This window comes from Pinus tabuliformis, chromosome 3_1 (assembly GCF_031772625.1).
Source record: "Pinus tabuliformis cultivar Carrire ecotype Pingquan chromosome 3_1, CPIR1, whole genome shotgun sequence".
In the NCBI taxonomy this organism is placed as follows: domain Eukaryota; kingdom Viridiplantae; phylum Streptophyta; class Pinopsida; order Pinales; family Pinaceae; genus Pinus; species Pinus tabuliformis.
In genome coordinates this window covers 58,746,802-58,763,938 of record NC_142301.1, presented here as the reverse complement: position 1 = coordinate 58,763,938, position 17,137 = coordinate 58,746,802, and the positions used below count along the sequence as shown (strand labels likewise).

General features: G+C 41.0%; 1 pseudogene; it reads right to left on the bottom strand.

Moving 5' to 3' along the window:
• Window positions 1-372: 372 nt before the first annotated feature.
• Window positions 373-17,137, bottom strand: part of LOC149185766 (zinc finger CCCH domain-containing protein 17 pseudogene) — a 73,971-nt pseudogene continuing 57,206 nt past the window's right edge.

The window sequence follows — 17,137 nt, the reverse complement described above, 5'->3', positions numbered from 1 at the left end:
ATAATGGAAACAGAAATCTTCATATCCCCCGTTGTTTTCGAATCACGCATAAATACTAGCCCTTGAATGTCTTCTTTCACTCCATCAGCTATTAAAATCTACTTTATAATCTCCCTTTCCAGTTGTCGTTGTGATTCTGGTGATTTTGCTAATGTATATGGCCATCTGAAGCGCCACATCTCAATCCGGGTGTCAATAATAGTGGCGACCTTGTGGCAATCAAACCCTCATAAAAGCCACTTGACATTTGGCGGTTAATCACTACATTTCGATAAAGAAAATTCTAAGACTGAAATTGTCAAACAGTTAATGCGCATTCCCCATGGCAATATAGAGCATCCAACAGCACCTCATGATCAAATGCGCCGCCTTCTAAGAGACCACAAATTCTGTATTTTTGAATATCGACAATAATGCCAAACTGGATTTGATTCGGGCTCCAACCTTAATAACCGTCTTATGGTGCTCTCGACCTCCCTCATTCACCGGTACCATGATATGCTCCATTCCATCACCAGTGAAAAATAATCCACCAGGTCCAATCTGAAGTGCTCGCACTTCATTTCTTGAGAATACTCTACCTCGTTCATGAAACGATGGCAAGTCATAAAGGCGCACACTCTTATCATTGCATGAACAAAGCAAAATAGGTTTGGCTTGTTCATCATTCATCATGCACAGCGCAAGAACACCATGTTCTTCAATACGAGTGTAAATCTCTTCAAGAGCTATAGTTGATGTAGCAGCCCAAACCTTCACTGTGCCATCCAAAGAACACGACAAGAGAAATTGGTCCCAACAAAGAAGAGACATTACAACTGATGTGTGATTTCTCAAGGTTTGGATACATTGAAAAGTTTCCAGGTCCCAAACTTTTATTGTGCGGTCCATAGAGGCAGAGTAAAGTTTGTCTTTCTGTGAGACTAATGAGACAACAGGCAACATATGCCCTGTGAGGGAAGTTGCAGGGTCAAATGTATTGGTTGTAGGATTAAACTTCCATGCTAAAATGGTGCCATCATGTGTTCCAGCCAAAATCATTTGATCAGCGATCGCCAGAGCATGCACTTGTCCATTAGGGCTGTCTAATAATAGCTCTGTCAAGTTGACGGTATTCAAAGCCTTGACAGCATTACGAAGGCCGACAAAAAGCCACGGACCTTCACTTAGAAGGCATCCAACTCCACTGTCGTCGCCTAAGGGGATATTTGTTCCCTGTCCTGTATGGCAGTCCCAGGCTATAAGCTTATTATGTCGGCCAACAGAATAGAGTTTGGCAGAGCCTAAATGCGAAAGAAAAGCAATTCCTCGAATAGGCTTGTTATCGTGGCCAACCAGCTTAGTCATGAAAGTGACATCGGAACCTCCAATAAAATGGGAGTGCAGATATCTGCAGTCGTCTTTTGCATACTTGCAATTGCCTGCAAGCCAATAACGGCATGCTTTATCCTTTTTGTTACAGGTGCACAAAGAAATCAATAGTCCACTTCAAATATCAGTTCGAGCCACATAAAGACAAGACTATCATATAAAGAAAAACAGATTCACATTGCATCCTTGGAGTGTCTGGCATAGCATCAACCTGTGTGTGAATTGTGTCCTCCTCAGCTAACACACTTTAAAAGTTTGAACTAGTGTCATCCAGAAATATGTCTAACCATTCCTTAAATGGCGCACTATCTCCAGTTGTATCAATTAAAATCTTAGATGAAATTTTGATAATAAATGTAAATTTGCATCAATCCCCTCCACTGGCTTTGACTGATCTTCTGATTGCACTTCAATGTCACCAGAGTAACCAGGGGAGGGATTCTTCTTTGTAGGAGATAAATCACCCATGAGCCAGAATTCAGAGATAACTCCATTAATGTACTTGATGCCAATCCCACAATAGCTGCATCATCATAGGGTGCCTCCTTGGACACACTGTCACTGCTCTCATCAACATTCCTGGAGGGAAACAAAACTCTATACAATAGGCATGCTAGGATTTGGACCTTCACTTAGAACTCGAACCAATTCCCAATTTCGTAGCACGCTACGAAACCACGCAAACAGGCAGCGCTGCGAAACTGCTAAAATAATTCAGGCGCTGCGAAAACACCCAATCTTTAAGCTAATCTAGAAAAATTGTGACAACATCATTTTCAGTGATAACAACATGTTTACATCATCAAACTTCGATTAGTTGATTCCACACAGGTTCAACTTCAGCTTCATTATTCACATTCATGGATTGTGGTTATTTTACCTTGAGAGCCATTGTCATTATTGGTGCTTTCTCTCATGCATGTTAGCGGTTTACATAAATGACAGGTAATCAGGTGGTTTTCTATCATGTTCAACTTCGACACATCTATTCACATGTTAGAATTCGTACATTGACTGGGCCGAGATGCAATGTAACACCCTAGATTCTGTTTGGTAAAATCCAGGTTGCATGGAGTTATGAGTTATTCATGATTGTAGACATGTTTCCTCTGGACGGATGGTTGTGACCATACCGTGGCTCCATATTCATGATTCTTTCTATTTGGATGGTTGTGACCATATTGTGGATCCATAAAATTATCCCTTCTATTCATATGGTTTCATCAATACCGTGGATTCATGTATTATTAGATTCCTATTCATGTATCATTAGGCATGATCATCAAAGATGTCAGAGATGTATTTGTATATGTATAAGCTTGATTTTCAGGTCTCTTGACATTGTTGTTATAGTCCTTGCACTCAATTCTAAAGCATCGCATCCATCACTCCCTGGTATGCCTTCATGCTTTAGGGGGTATTTGTTACACAATATTTTGGAACACCTACTTGTCACTTCATGTTCCATATCCTGAAGTGCCAAAACATTGACAATTGTGTAGCATATCCATCATGATATACATACCAAACCCTCCCTAAAGAATCAAAGGAAAACTACCCTGAGTCAATTCTGAAGAAGGTTAACTAAGAACCTAATTTGTAGGGCCAACACGTTCTGCTACAATACCTACCCATGCTTATGGTAGGTTGCACTATTCTACCATAACATTGGCAACATGGGTTTTGATATGAAAACCCGTGCTGAACCTCTTCTGGCAGGTTTTCCCATACTAGAGGAGAAAATTCATGCACTATGTTGGACACCAAATATGCCTATCTTTTCCTTACATTTTCACCTATCCTTTTATCCTTTTCACACCAATGATATGCATTAATTGTGATAAAATTACAAGGTAAACAACCCCTCTAACGTCTCTTGGAATATTTAATTAATGAAGTAAGGTCACAGGGTTTTGCCTATGCAAACTACTAAACTTTGCTATTTCCGCAAATTTTGGTGAACAATTATCATATTCATAACTCGTAGCAGTAGTCCCACATTTACAATAGCTGTCTGACATTGCTGCAATAGCATAACCAACTCCCAGCTGCTCACAAGCTTATTTCAGATCTTTATTGTTCTCTCTCTCAGAAATTAGTTGTTGTTCTAACAGTTGTATATTTTTGGACATTAGTTTCCAGACTTGGGGGAATATGTCTTTCCCATGCATTTGTATAAAAGGGGTTTCATTCATGTGCAAAGGGTTAGCCATGAAGAGACAAACAATGTAACAGTTCTTCATATATTAATTGAATGCGAGCAAGTTTGTTGTTATTCTCTTAGTTGTGAGTTAACGCAGCCCTGATCAGAGTGTTGGGACTGCTCTCTTGCTCAAGTGCTACGTATTTTATTTATGTGTGTTGTTTCTTTTGTTGTGTGCTAATTTCTTATTGTTGTTACAACCCTTTAATAAATTGTTTTGAATTCCTTTTTAAGTTCTGCGATTTATTTCTAATTATTGTTACAGTGATGCTTTAATTCTTTAGTTGTGAATCATTGGTTTATGATAGATTGTAACCTTGCCCCTGCATATACCTTGCGCATTACCTTGAAAAATGTACGCACCCGAATTAATAAATTAATGTGGAAATGGGTGGAATAGCTTATTCACACTCGAACACCAACATTTTGGCATTGTTTTCTTGTTTAATTCTCTATAATCTACACATATCTACCATTTACTATTTTTCTTGGGAACAATCACCAACGGGGAAACCCATTGGCTGTCTGAGATGGGGTAAATAAATCCTACATCCAACAACTTTTGAAGTTCTTCCTTGACAATTATTTTCAAAGTGGGATTCGTTCTCCTCTAGGGTTGTCTCATAGGATGACAATCCTCTTCGATATATATATGATGGGTACATAGATTGGCAAGAATCCCCTTCATGTCTGTATAGTCCTAGGTGAAGGCTTCTTTGTGATTTTAGAGAACATCTAGAAGTTGTTTTGATTGGGATTCTGACAGATTTGGGTTAATATTCAGGGTATTTCCTGGCTCTATCTCTAAAGAAATGCTATCGTGGGAGACAATTGTAGTTAGTTCTTCAAATTCATCTGATGTTTCAATACTTTCCTATGTTTCACAGCTCAAGACAGATTCTAGAATTCGCTGGTTTGAATCTAAAATGGAATAGGGGTCGTTAATGAATATAGTAATTATATCATCCTTAGTTTCTATTTTCAGCTGAAGGACCTACCCAATAGTAAGAACTAGTCTTAATTCTTCATCTTCAGACTTAGACTCTTCCTTTGGTATAGGTTTCTTATGACAAGATGGTTTCACCGACGGGCTAGGTTCTAAAATAGGGTATAACACAAGGTTTTTAGTGAACAGCCCATTTGAGATAACCATATTTCCAAAACGACACCCAATGTAAGTGTCTGTGGTTTCCAACCACGGTCTTCCTAGAATCAAGGGGTGGCCACCAACTGGGGACTGTGTTTGTAGCACTAGGAAATCCACAAGATAATGCCATGAATCAACTAAGATTGTAATGTCTTCTAACTTTCCTACTGGTTTGACTATAGATCTATCTACTAATTCCAACATAGTAGGTGTTTGTTTTATGTTTCGAAGAGCCAATGTATGCATGGCCTCAGAAGTGATGGCATTTATAGCAACACACAAATATACCACTACATTCGAAATTTCCACTACATTAATTTGTACAGTTAGAATTGGGTTCCTTGGATCCCCATATTTCACAGGCATAGCCTTTCCCAGCATAAAATCAGATAACTTTCCTGTCACGTGAATGGTGAGTGGGTCTCTTGATTTCTTTCTAGGTTTTTTAGCATAATATTGCCTAAGACTTTTTGCATATATAGGTACATCCCTCATAGCTTGTAACAGGGGAATATTGACAAATATATTTTGTAACTCCCCTTGAGGGATTTGTTTACTCAAGGCCAACCTTTCAGGATAGGGTGGGTCAGCCCGGTGTTTGGTTGTTAATATCTTGGTTTGATTTCTCTTCAATTTTTTCTGGTTTTTTAACCTCACTGCCAACTTGTTCAATAATAATAGGTGAGGGATGAGCATCTACTACCCACTCGGATCTCAAGTATGTCTCATAAAGTTTTGCGGTAGAGATACTGTAGGAAGGTAGGTTGAGGGTGTCAACTTACTGAGCCCATTTATTATCAGGATTCAGATTGGGTTGGATAGGAAGTTGAGGGCGAATAGGCAGATTACCAGGAAGTATGTTAGAGGGCAACTAAAGTTGTTGTTGTGGTATCGATCGGGGAAAGTGTCTTGGAGGAGAGGGTCCACATGAGTTCAGGGCCCATGAAGAATTTAAACTAGTTTGAGAAGCCCACTATTGCCAGGGTGGGAGCTAATATTGAGGCCACATAGGTGAATAAGGCATGGACTAAGGACCCATATTAAAATTGTTAAAATACTGGGATGGACCCTAAAACATACCTTTATTTATGATTGGTGATTGAGGTTGCCATGGATATTTGGATCCCATGAAGTATAGTTGATCCACCTCTTCGCTTGTCCTTTGAAAGACCGCCTTCAATCCTGGCAAGGAGGGGCATGAACTTGTTGCATGACTTAGTGTGCAAATTGCACATTCTTCCATGAAGTTCAATGGACATTCTCTAGGTGGATGTTTCTTTCTACACTTTGGGCAAAGTATAGCCATAGTATTTTCCAATTCCATCTGTTTATGTTTTACTTGTAGTGTGTTCATCTGTACAGACATGGTACTCAAGATATTAGTCCTTAAGTTATCCAACAAGTTTCCAATTTCTGCTTTCTTGTCACCTCCACCAGATACTTTTGCTGATTGAATTCCTTGTTTATTCCTTGCAGCTCCCCTTGAGCATTGGATTCAGAGTGAATAGGTGGTATTGATGTCCTATATTGATATATCTCCCTTTCCTACCATGTTTAACAGTTCCAGAGAGTCTTCTCGAAAAGCCCGGAGAAGGATAATTTTTAAAATGTCCTTATCCAGGTTAGAATGACTTGACCTTTGTAATGTGTACTTAAAACATTCCACATAATCCTCCATATTCTCGTCTTCCTTCTGCATGAACTTAAAAAGTTATTCCTTAATATCCCGAGAATTGAAGTAATCTTGATACTTCCCCAGAAAAGCGATTTTCATTGCATCCCATGTGGAGATAGACTTTCCTCCTAGACCCATAAAGCATCACAGGGTTGTCCCTTTTAATGTAGCAGGGAAGATTTTCAGTTTCTGTTCATCGATTATGTAGTCATATCTACGAAACACAATATCAAATTCAAAAAGGAATGTGTTGGGGTCTTCAGAAGTCAGCTCATCAAATCTAGGTAAAGTTGTCGAAGGAATGGGCTTCGTTGATGCACCTGTCCTAAGATCCCCAATTGGGAAGTCAATAGTAGAGGTTGGGGGTGCCAAAAATATCCTCCAATAATCATTAGGAATTTTAGCAGGTTCTGCTAGGAATGATGGATGAGGTCTTGTTACAGACATTTTGTGCCTTACAGCATTGAGCATGAAATGTCCATAATCTAAGGGATCCAAAGTCCCTAAACATGTTGTTCCTACCCCTAGAGGAACAAGGCTAACAAACCACAGCAATTCACAGAAGTTCTCCACCAGAAACTGCTAAAAAACAAGTCAATTCAGGATCATTTCAGTGGCTCCACTAGCTGTTTGCGCTGAATGTCAAAGCCAACACTGGCTACCTGCGCTGAATGTCAAAGGCAACATTGGCTACCTGCACTAAGCGAGATTGGACATGCGGCAAGTTCATTTCTCAAGGTGTCAAAACCCAGGAAGCTTCCGAAATGACACTTGCCTCAGGGAATTCGACTGGTGATGAGTAAGAGGTTCCAAATCTCCAAGTGGAATCAAGAACTGACAGAGGGAGAGGACACTAGTCAGATCTCAAGCTGACTCATCCTCTCTCCAAACATCTATATATGGATCTCTCCTCCATGAGATCTGGGGGCTGGAATTTTGTTATTGCAAAGAATTGTTGTTGGTTTGAGATTGGAATCATTGGGTGCTTAATGCTTTGAAGGGGGTGAAGATAGGAATTCCATTTGCTGGGAAGGAGATGCTAGATTGGAGCCCTCTGGGTTGTATCTCTTCCTGAACCTTGTTATTCATCAATAAAGCTATCTTGGTTTCTCCTATATACTGATGTATCTTTGATGTATGATTGCATTAGTATGTTTAGTTTATTTCTAATCCTGAACTAGTTATGAATATGAATCCATGTCTTGTGTAGTGTTCTCTTCTTGTGATCTCACAGAAACCTCTTGAAGCTGGGTGAGCGAGAAGACAAGTAGCTGGGAACTCACAAAGAGAAGAGAAACCGGATCGAGGGACAAACGAAAGACACCGGTTAGTCCATCCATCTCTCTTCATTCTTAATTCATAAAGGAAGAATACTAGAATAGCTGTCTCTGTTTGTTGCTAAGGCACTGTCACACCTTAGGTGGATAGGATCGTCCTGCATAGGCATTTTTCCCCACAACGAATTGGCGACTCCACTGGGGAGATCTGTTTATTCATTTTATTTGTGTTTCTATCATTGTTTGTTTCATAGACTCGACAACAACAATCGAACTGCATCTGTTATTCTCAGATGCAAAGTAGACAGTTGCTGCTTTGATCCAATCATTGGACTTGTCTATGATCTGAACAATGGACTCACAAATGATTTGATGATCCTTTGCGATAGATCTTAGTACTCCCTCAAAGCATCCCTTTGATTGTACCTTGCTTGTTGCTTTTATTTGGCCTAAAACTGTAGATTAAATAGCAATCTGTGACCCAGAACCAGTGAGAAACTCTCGTTTCTCCTTCAGCGCGACCCCTGTGAAGAGGTTCTGCATTTCAACGCAGGTCCCGTGAAGGCTACCTGCGTTGAATGTCAAAACCCCTGTGTTGAGGTTGCGCTGAACCAGTTAGGCCTTGTGCAGCTGGGGTTCTCTGCTCTGTTTTGCCTTGTTTTGATCTCTGATTTTTGCAGCCTGTAACCAGCATAGGTACCAATCTGATAACTCCTTTTTTCTGCTTAAATTCCGCCTCCTTTTGTACAAAAAGACTGTGAGTGTTTTTATGTGTTTGTGGCATCATTCGCAGTTTTCCTTTGCATGAGTGAAATAATCATCCTGTAGCCCTCGATTCAGATCTGTTGATTGTGATCTTAGGAGAGAGTTCATTGGCTGTTTACAGTTGATTATACATTTGCTTTTGCTTATTGGTTTGAGTTTTGTCTCTTTTAAGTGTCGAAACAAGTGTTCATTTCGGAAATCGTTAAGTGTTGTAATCTCTTCTACCCTCTCTGATTTCGAAAAAGTAAACTTGTTTGTATTTGTCATTTAAAAGCAAATTCAAAGTTGTACAAAAAGCTTTCTTTGTAGGCATCAATACTAAGAAAGCGGAAAACAAACACCTGCATTGTGCATTTGCATCTTGATAGTTTGCATGTTTGATTTAGGAAAAGTGCATTAGAGTGTGCTGATTGCTCTTTGAGAAAAGATGGTGTCTTTCTTTTCCCTTTGTAGCTAGGATTTTCATAAGTTGAAAAGATATAAAGCTTGCTTATCATCTTTAGACTGCATTTAGGAATTGTATCATACATCTCGTGGTGAACCTGAAAAGGCAAACTTCTAAAAAGATCAACCTAAAATAAATTGAATGAACTTAACAACGCTTTGCAACATAATGCACAACATAGAGGTCTAGGCTAGAGACGTGTTCTGGCGTCATAAAGCCTGGTGACTGTCGATCTCGTTGATGGTGGGTGATTCCTCCTGAGGGACGATAGCGCCAGTATGGATTGTGCTCCCATGTACCATCGCGTATATATTGGGAGACCCCTATAGGCATAAAACCTTTATCCTTAGGAAACCGTGTCGGCCGCCCTACTGATTGCAATGCACTGAACACAGCATTCAGGAAGATCGACCGCCTGTACCCTAAAAAGTATTCTACGGTTTTGCAAAAAGTTTGGCACACCCTTTGCCTAGAACTCCAGAGCAGTTCCTTTTGACCTTTTTCAGACTCTATAACGGAAAAAGTCCATCCGAGCATTTGTCACTTCGGGCTCGTTAAAACATCGAAGGGGACTAGAGTCATCTTTAGCTTTTTCTCGACTCTTTAAAACTGAAAAAGCAAGTTGTGTCTAAAGCGTCATTAAAATTTATTTTAAACGGAATAATCATCACCATTCCCTCGTTGATCTTTGAAGTTAGTCTCTTTTCATCGTAAGTTCTTGTAGAATTGCTAGAAATTTTTTTGGATAGACTAAATATGTCTGAACAACCGTCGACATCCAGGACTGTGTCATCCGACGCAGCAGCGGCAGAGCCTCCTGCTGCTACTCCAACGATGTTCGCTGGTATACCATCTATCCCGGCAAATTGTCAACAACAAGCTGGAGTCCAACCAGAGACTGTTTCTACGACATGGTTAGTTCCTATTTCTTCATCTGGATTATCATCTGGTATTTCTTATGTTGAAACTCAACAAATTGGTCCAATATGTCTTCAAAGGCCAATCTACCCTTTAAGTACTGGATTGCCACCATATGGAGGGCAGTATGCCTTTTCATTGTTCCCTCCCGGAGAACAACCATATGGGAGTTTACAACAAAGTTCAGGTCAAACTGGAATTACATCCAGCGGTTGGGTACCAATACTGCCTCAGCAACCAAGGGTTGTATATTCAATGCAACCAGTCCATCCTGTGTCGGATATTCCCACTATACCTGCTATGGTGACTGCGTCACAAGTACAAGCGCTACCTGTTGTATGTCAACCCCAACAGCCTCAGGTTGCAATACAACAGCCTCTTGTCTCAACGACTCAATCACGACCTCAGGTTGGTGCCTCCTTATCTGGAGCGACTCAGGCTCAAACAAGTACTATGACTCCTCATCTTGGTCAATCATCCAGTATTGGACAACAGCAAATGGTCCAACAACCAGGGCTGGTTCAATCTCAACAACCACCATTCCAGCAATCATATCAAGGACCTGAGCAACAAGTCTTTGTAAGTAATGGGCAACCATATTATAGTGGTTATGCCCATCAACCTTGTCAAAGCTGCCAGCATTATGCTGGTATGCAAAGACCCACCGCTCAGGCAATTCCATCTTATCCTAGGTATGCTGCGCCTAACCTGAATCAACAGTTGCCCTTTGTAGCAACTCTAGAATTACCAGATCTAAACCGGCTGACGAATGATCCAATTGCTTATGCCCCTTGGTGGCCAGTGATTCCGCATAAACTTTCGTCAGATATTCCTAAATTTAATGGAAATCCAGGTGAAGATCCATCGAATCACGTGATGACATTTCATCTATGGTGTTCATCAAACACCCTAAACGATGATTCGATAATACTTCGCCTCTTTCAGAGGACGTTAACGGGTCCAGCGGCAAAATGGTATATTAAATTACCTAGAGCTTCGTTCGACAACTTCAGTACCTTAGCCACAACCTTCTTAACCCATTTTCAATTACCAATACGGTATGAAACGGGAACGGAAATCCTTACCAACTTCAAACAGACAACGGCCACTCACATATCTGATCATATACATGAGTGGCAACGTCGTCGCAGGATGGTAAAAACGTATGTTCCCGATCAGCTATTAGCTGAATGGTTTATCAAGTCATTACTTCCTACCATCATGGAAGATGTGGCAAAAGGGGGAGTCGTAACGGAAGAGCAAGTTATCGCTCGTGCGCAATATCTGGACTTGGTCTATACCCAGTCTGGCACGCTCTACGATAAAATACCTGACGCCCCTAGACCGGAATTCTCAATTCCTCCTCCTCCTAAATCAAACAATGACTCTCACGCCGGCGATGGCGTGATTGGCACGACAAACGCGAAATCGACAAAGGCTACTTCCAAGAAAGCCCGTAAGATTTCAAATCAAAATGAAAAAGACGAACTTCTTGCCTCGGAAGTAAATGCCGCGTCGATTGACAAGGGAAAACAACTGAAACAACCAGGGGGCAAGAAGAAAAAGAAAGGGAGAAAAAGGAAACCCCCTGCGGGGTGTCATATATGCGATGAGGATCATTGGACGAGAGATTGTCCACATATACCTGAAGTTAAGAAACTCTTTAAGAGTTCAAAAACCTCAGCAGTATTGACTGATCCGTTTCCAAACCCGGGAACCAAACTAGTTGCTAATCAAAATGCTTCCCGATCCCAAGTGCTTATGTTGTCTGTCTCAAAGCAGCAAAATGATGCTTTGACAAGGAATAAAGATTACGGGAATCCACAACTGTCGAATAACAAGGCTAATGAACAACCTAGTAGTTCGACGATAACTTTGACCGAAGTTGTGCCACCCATCATTCCTGAACCAATGATAAAGTCGCCAAAGGGAGTAGTACACAAATCGACATTTAATCCTCATGCCAAAGTAGCACAGAATTATAATATAGTAGAGGACCTGGCCCAATCGCTGTCCGCTATGTCGACACTTGAGGTACCGCAAAATTGCCCCTCCCAAGAGCAAGCTTTATTATCAGCAATAGGTGGGATTGGCCCAATGGATTCCAATCTTGTGGCCTTTGATCATAAAGGATATGACCCTCAGTTACCAGCTCAACTAGCTTTCCTTATTCAAGTGAAAGCCCTCAACAAAACTGTTCATCGAACAATTATTGATGAGGGGGCATCTACATGTATTATGTCGATGAGTTGCTGGAAGAATTTAGGCTCACCACCCTTGTCGAGATCATCAACGATGTTAAAAGCATTTGATGGACGATCATACACTCCATACGGGATTTTAAGTAACTTGCAAGTTGAACTAGGGGGCAAAACAGTAGGAATTGATGTTGAAGTAATTGATGGAAACCTCGATTACAACATCCTACTGGGAAGGCCCTGGATATATGCCATGGCCGCAGTTGTGTTGACCTACTTCAGGAAGATTGCATTTCCCTTTCAAGGAGGAATTACAGTCGTCGACCAACAAACTTTCCTCCCCGAGAGTTCACAAGTTACGGGAAGCATTCCAATGATCCATGGAAGCAATCATTCGCTTCAAAATATTGGAGTAAGTCTCCTAAAATACCCTGCCTTAATGGGTACTTTTGCCCTACCGCCTGCAAGTAATCTGGCGGAAGTGGCCACAGTGGAAACCTACAATATGAAATCTTCTATATCTAATGGATTCAAAAGATTCCTAAACATTTTTTCAGCGTGGATCATCGCCCTAATAGAAATACTGTAAATACAATGGGCTCCGAGGACGGTTCTAATCTCGTGTCAACCTCGTTAAAAAATGAAACAAGGAGTCATGAGGATAGTTCTTTTACTGTGTCAACCTCATTAAAAAATGAAACAATCCCCTTTCCAAATCTCAAAGGTAAACCTTTGCTCCAACCACCAAGTTGAATGAAATGAAGCTTGGGGGGCATGCAACTCGATTTGCATTGTTATGCTGGGGGCATGCAAACATAAGATCGAGCAGTTTTAGCACACAGTTCATGCTCGTTAAAAAATAAACGCAAGATCCAAGCAGTTTTAGCGCATAGTTCATGCTCGTTAAAAAATAAACGTAAGATCGAGCAAATGTTTCCACCCGCGTTTAAGCTCGTTAAAAAATGAACTATCCCGGTAAATAACCACAGTGAATGTAATATCATCAGCCATTAAAGCCTTGGTCGTGTTTGCACCGTCACCTCCACTTTTCCATTGGCCGATCGTTCACCTCCATATGTTTGTTTACCCATTTTGAGGAACTGCTGCGAAGAGTGATTTCACCTAGCCATCCTTGTGACACTGCAGTGATTGGAAAATTCCAACCTGTACCTGGAATCAGCTGCTAACCCCGTTTATCACTCATTCCTCAAAAGACGAGTCTTCTTTAAGCTCTTTTCATCTGACTCGTAAAATATGAAAAGATTGCCGAGTCCTTGGCCTTCCAGCTCGTTAAAGGGACAGGAAATGCTATCCCTCCTCTAGATTTTAATCTTTTTGGACCTGAGGGATTATTGCACAAAAAGATCGAGCGCTTGTTTTATTCGGCTCGTTAAAACTATCGAAAACTCATCCCTTCTGTATTCTTTTATACTTTTTCAGACTTAAGGGATTAGATGACGAAAAAGGACTTTTGGAGTTAACTTTATGTACCTTTTCAGACTCTCTAAAAATGAAAAGGACCGAGTTATCCTTGTCATTAGACTCGTTAAAATCATTAAATAGCGACAAACTTGTCTTTAGACGAGAACGAGTTTCACTATCGCTAGGCTCGTTAAAACATAGCGATGGGCTTGCCCGAAGGGCAGGTTATAGAACAAGCATATGTTATCCTCCTCAAGCTTGACAAAAATAAAGAGGTACTGGTCAGCAATGATTGGGGAAAAATTGGGAGAAACTAAAGAAAACTTTGATGGTAGCAAGTCGCTCTTGAACATGACACTTTTCCTCTGTACCACAATCGGGTTAGGTTGTTTCATTCACCGGTCACATCCATGGTCTCGCCATACCATCCATATTTGGGGTAATGCTACCGATCCATCGCATCAGTGTCACCATATGTTCAAGAGAAGTCGTTCAGAAAAGTCAACCGTGTCCCATCCACTGCCATACATTATCCTTCATCCTTTCATGACCGCCACCCTAAATCATATGTCACAGATCGTTTTCACCTCCATCAAAATCATTGGATCCATTCCGTGTCATTGATGTGGGATTCATTAAGGCCCTCCTTTGATGGATCGCTTCTTTTCGACATCAGCTCATTATCCAAGAAGTTGATCTAGGAACAACCCCTTCAGTACTTTGAAGCTTGCATGCCTCAATGGCAAGTTTCTCACTTCTGGCGACAGGTATACATCAATGACCTTCGACCGAAAGATTTTGCGTGGTGTTCGACGCCAAGTCCTTTATTCACACCACGTGAATTGTACTGCAGTACCTTGAGGGTCATTATCATTATCGGTGATTCCGATCGCGCTTGTTAACGGTTTACCTCATTGACCGGTAATCAAGCGATGTCTTTCCATGTTCGACTTCAGAACATTTCTCACATGGATCGACTTGTACTTAGAGTGAAGATCGAACGAGTTTGAAGACCCCGGATCTAGTTTCATCCATCCGGGCTGCGATATATATTTAGGAAAGATAAAGACATTGACATGTACATCATTGCAGCAGATAATCATCCTACCCAAAGGATGATAATTTCATCAAAATTATCAGTCTACCATCAGACGATTGTCTGTTATATGTACAGAAAAATGAATTTATAAAGCTGAGCATGGGAATGCCCGCCTCAGCTAGATCATGAAAGCAGTATGAAAAATAATGTATTGTATTGTAACTTATTACAGGTCTCCTCCCAGCATTGGATGAACTTCGGATCCCCCTGATAAAGCATTTCACCCGATAAACGGCCTCATACTTTAGGGGGCAACTGTTACAGACATTTTTGTGCCTTACAGCATTGAGCATGAAATGTCCATAATCTAAGGGATCTAAAGTCCCTAAACATGTTGTTCCTACCCCTAGAGGAACAAGGCTAACAAACCACAGCAATTCACAGAAGTTCTCCACCAGAAACTGCTAAAAGACAAGTCAATTCAGGATCATTTCAGTGGCTCCACTAGCTGTTTGCGTTGAATGTCAAAGCCAACACTGGCTACCTGCGCTGAATGTCAAAGGCAACACTGGCTACCTGCGCTGAGCGAGATTGGACATGTGGAAAGTTCATTTCTCAAGGTGTCAAAACCCAGGAAGCTTCCAAAATGACACTTGCCTCAGGGAATTCGACTGGTGATGAGTAAGAGGTTCCAAATCTCCAAGTGGAAGCAAGAACCTCCAAGTGGAATCAAGAACTGACAGAGGGAGAGGACACTAGTCAGATCTCAAGCTGACTCATCCTCTCTCCAAACATCTATATATGGATCTCTCCTCCATGAGATCTGGGGGCTGGAATTTTGTTATTGCAAAGAATTGCTGTTGGTTTGAGATTGGAATCATTGGGTGCTTAATGCTTTGAAGGGGGTGAAGATAGGAATTCCATTTGCTGGGAAGGAGATGCTGGATTGGAGCCCTCTGGGTTGTATCTCTTCCTGAACCTTGTTATTCATCAATAAAGCTATCTTGGTTTGTCCTATATACTGATGTATCTTTGATGTATGATTGCATTAGTATGTTTAGTTTATTTCTAATCCTGAACTAGTTATGAATATGAATCCATGTCTTGTGTAGTGTTCTCTTCTTGTGATCTCATAGAAACCTCTTGAAGCTGGGCGAGCGAGAAGACAAGTAGCTGGGAACTCACAAAGAGAAGAGAAACCGGATCGAGGGACAAACGGAAGACACCGGTTAGTCCATCCATCTCTCTTCATTCTTAATTCATAAAGGAAGAATACTAGAATAACTGTCTCTGTTTGTTGCTAAGGCACTGTCACACCTTAGGTGGATAGGATCGTCCTGCATAGGCATTTTTCCCCACAACAGGTCTTATCACGGAAGTTTGAGTTGCCTTAACAACACTTCCCCTATCCCGTAGTGATATGAATACCCTTACAACTCCTTCCTCCTTGCCACAATGGCTTAATTCCCAAGATATTTTTCTTACAACTTCTTCTTCCCTACTGGAATGGGTTGGTTCCTTAGATCTTCTGCTTACAACTTCTTCTTCCTCTATTACCAGCAGTGGTACTCCATCACGTACACTGTTGCATACTTCTTCTGCTACTAGAAGGGTTTGCTATGTTAAATCCATAGGAGATATTGTAGATAAAACTGCCGCTTCAATAGATTGTCCCTCTGATTTATTTGAGACCTTGCCCTCTGTTGTGCCCTACAACAACCCCCCATTTCATATCATTCTTATTTTTCAAAAATTAACATATGGAATGGGTCCCTTTTAAAATTTTGGCATCAATGCTTGCATGTTCAAAAAAGGCCGCATAATCAAATGAGCTTTCATGTATTTAAGCCTTTTTGGGACATTAATGTTTCAAATAATAAACAATCTTTTATTATTGCGATAAAGCGATCGCAAGATCGCATATCGCAACAACATGAGAGATGCATTCAAATGGCATTTTGGTTTCCGCCGATGCGATATCGCTATCGGCGATCGGCAATGTTACATACACACCAAGTAAAGGCACATAACTCATGCCCTGACGTGACGCTATATCGACGATAAGCTATCGGCGATACCCCATGTGAAACCGCTTTGTGATTTAAATCACGACCCGATGCGATATCACTATCGGCCGTCGCGCATTTCGGTAAGGCACTCGGTTCCTACCCCCAATGCGATGCGATATCGCAATCGGTAACCCCAAACCATTGTATATGCACCTACTTCTGTTTCCATGCACTAGCCCGATGCGATATCGCTTATCGGCTATCAGCACGGTCTTTTGGTAATAATTGTGCAGCACCTATTCCCCGAAGCGATGCGATATCGCTCATCGGTGGTCGGCAGTCTTAAAAGCCATCACTTAAAAGCTTTAATTTTATATTCATATCCGGTTGACAAAGCATGAATCCCAAAATGCCGTTAATACAAGGGATAAGGTAATGCGTGTGTATTTAAAAGATTTTGCCCCTTCGATTAATGAACACCTGCGTTTAACCGCCAGAATATCTGTTGCACGCTTAAGTGAGTCATTCACCTGGATAACGGTGTAATCATCACATTTAATGGGTAGTAGGCCTCAAATCACCATTAATGCATCTGCAATATACTCTTAGCGATTGGATCCGCAGCCACTTTTGAAAATTAATCTTGGCACGCTTCAAATGATATATCT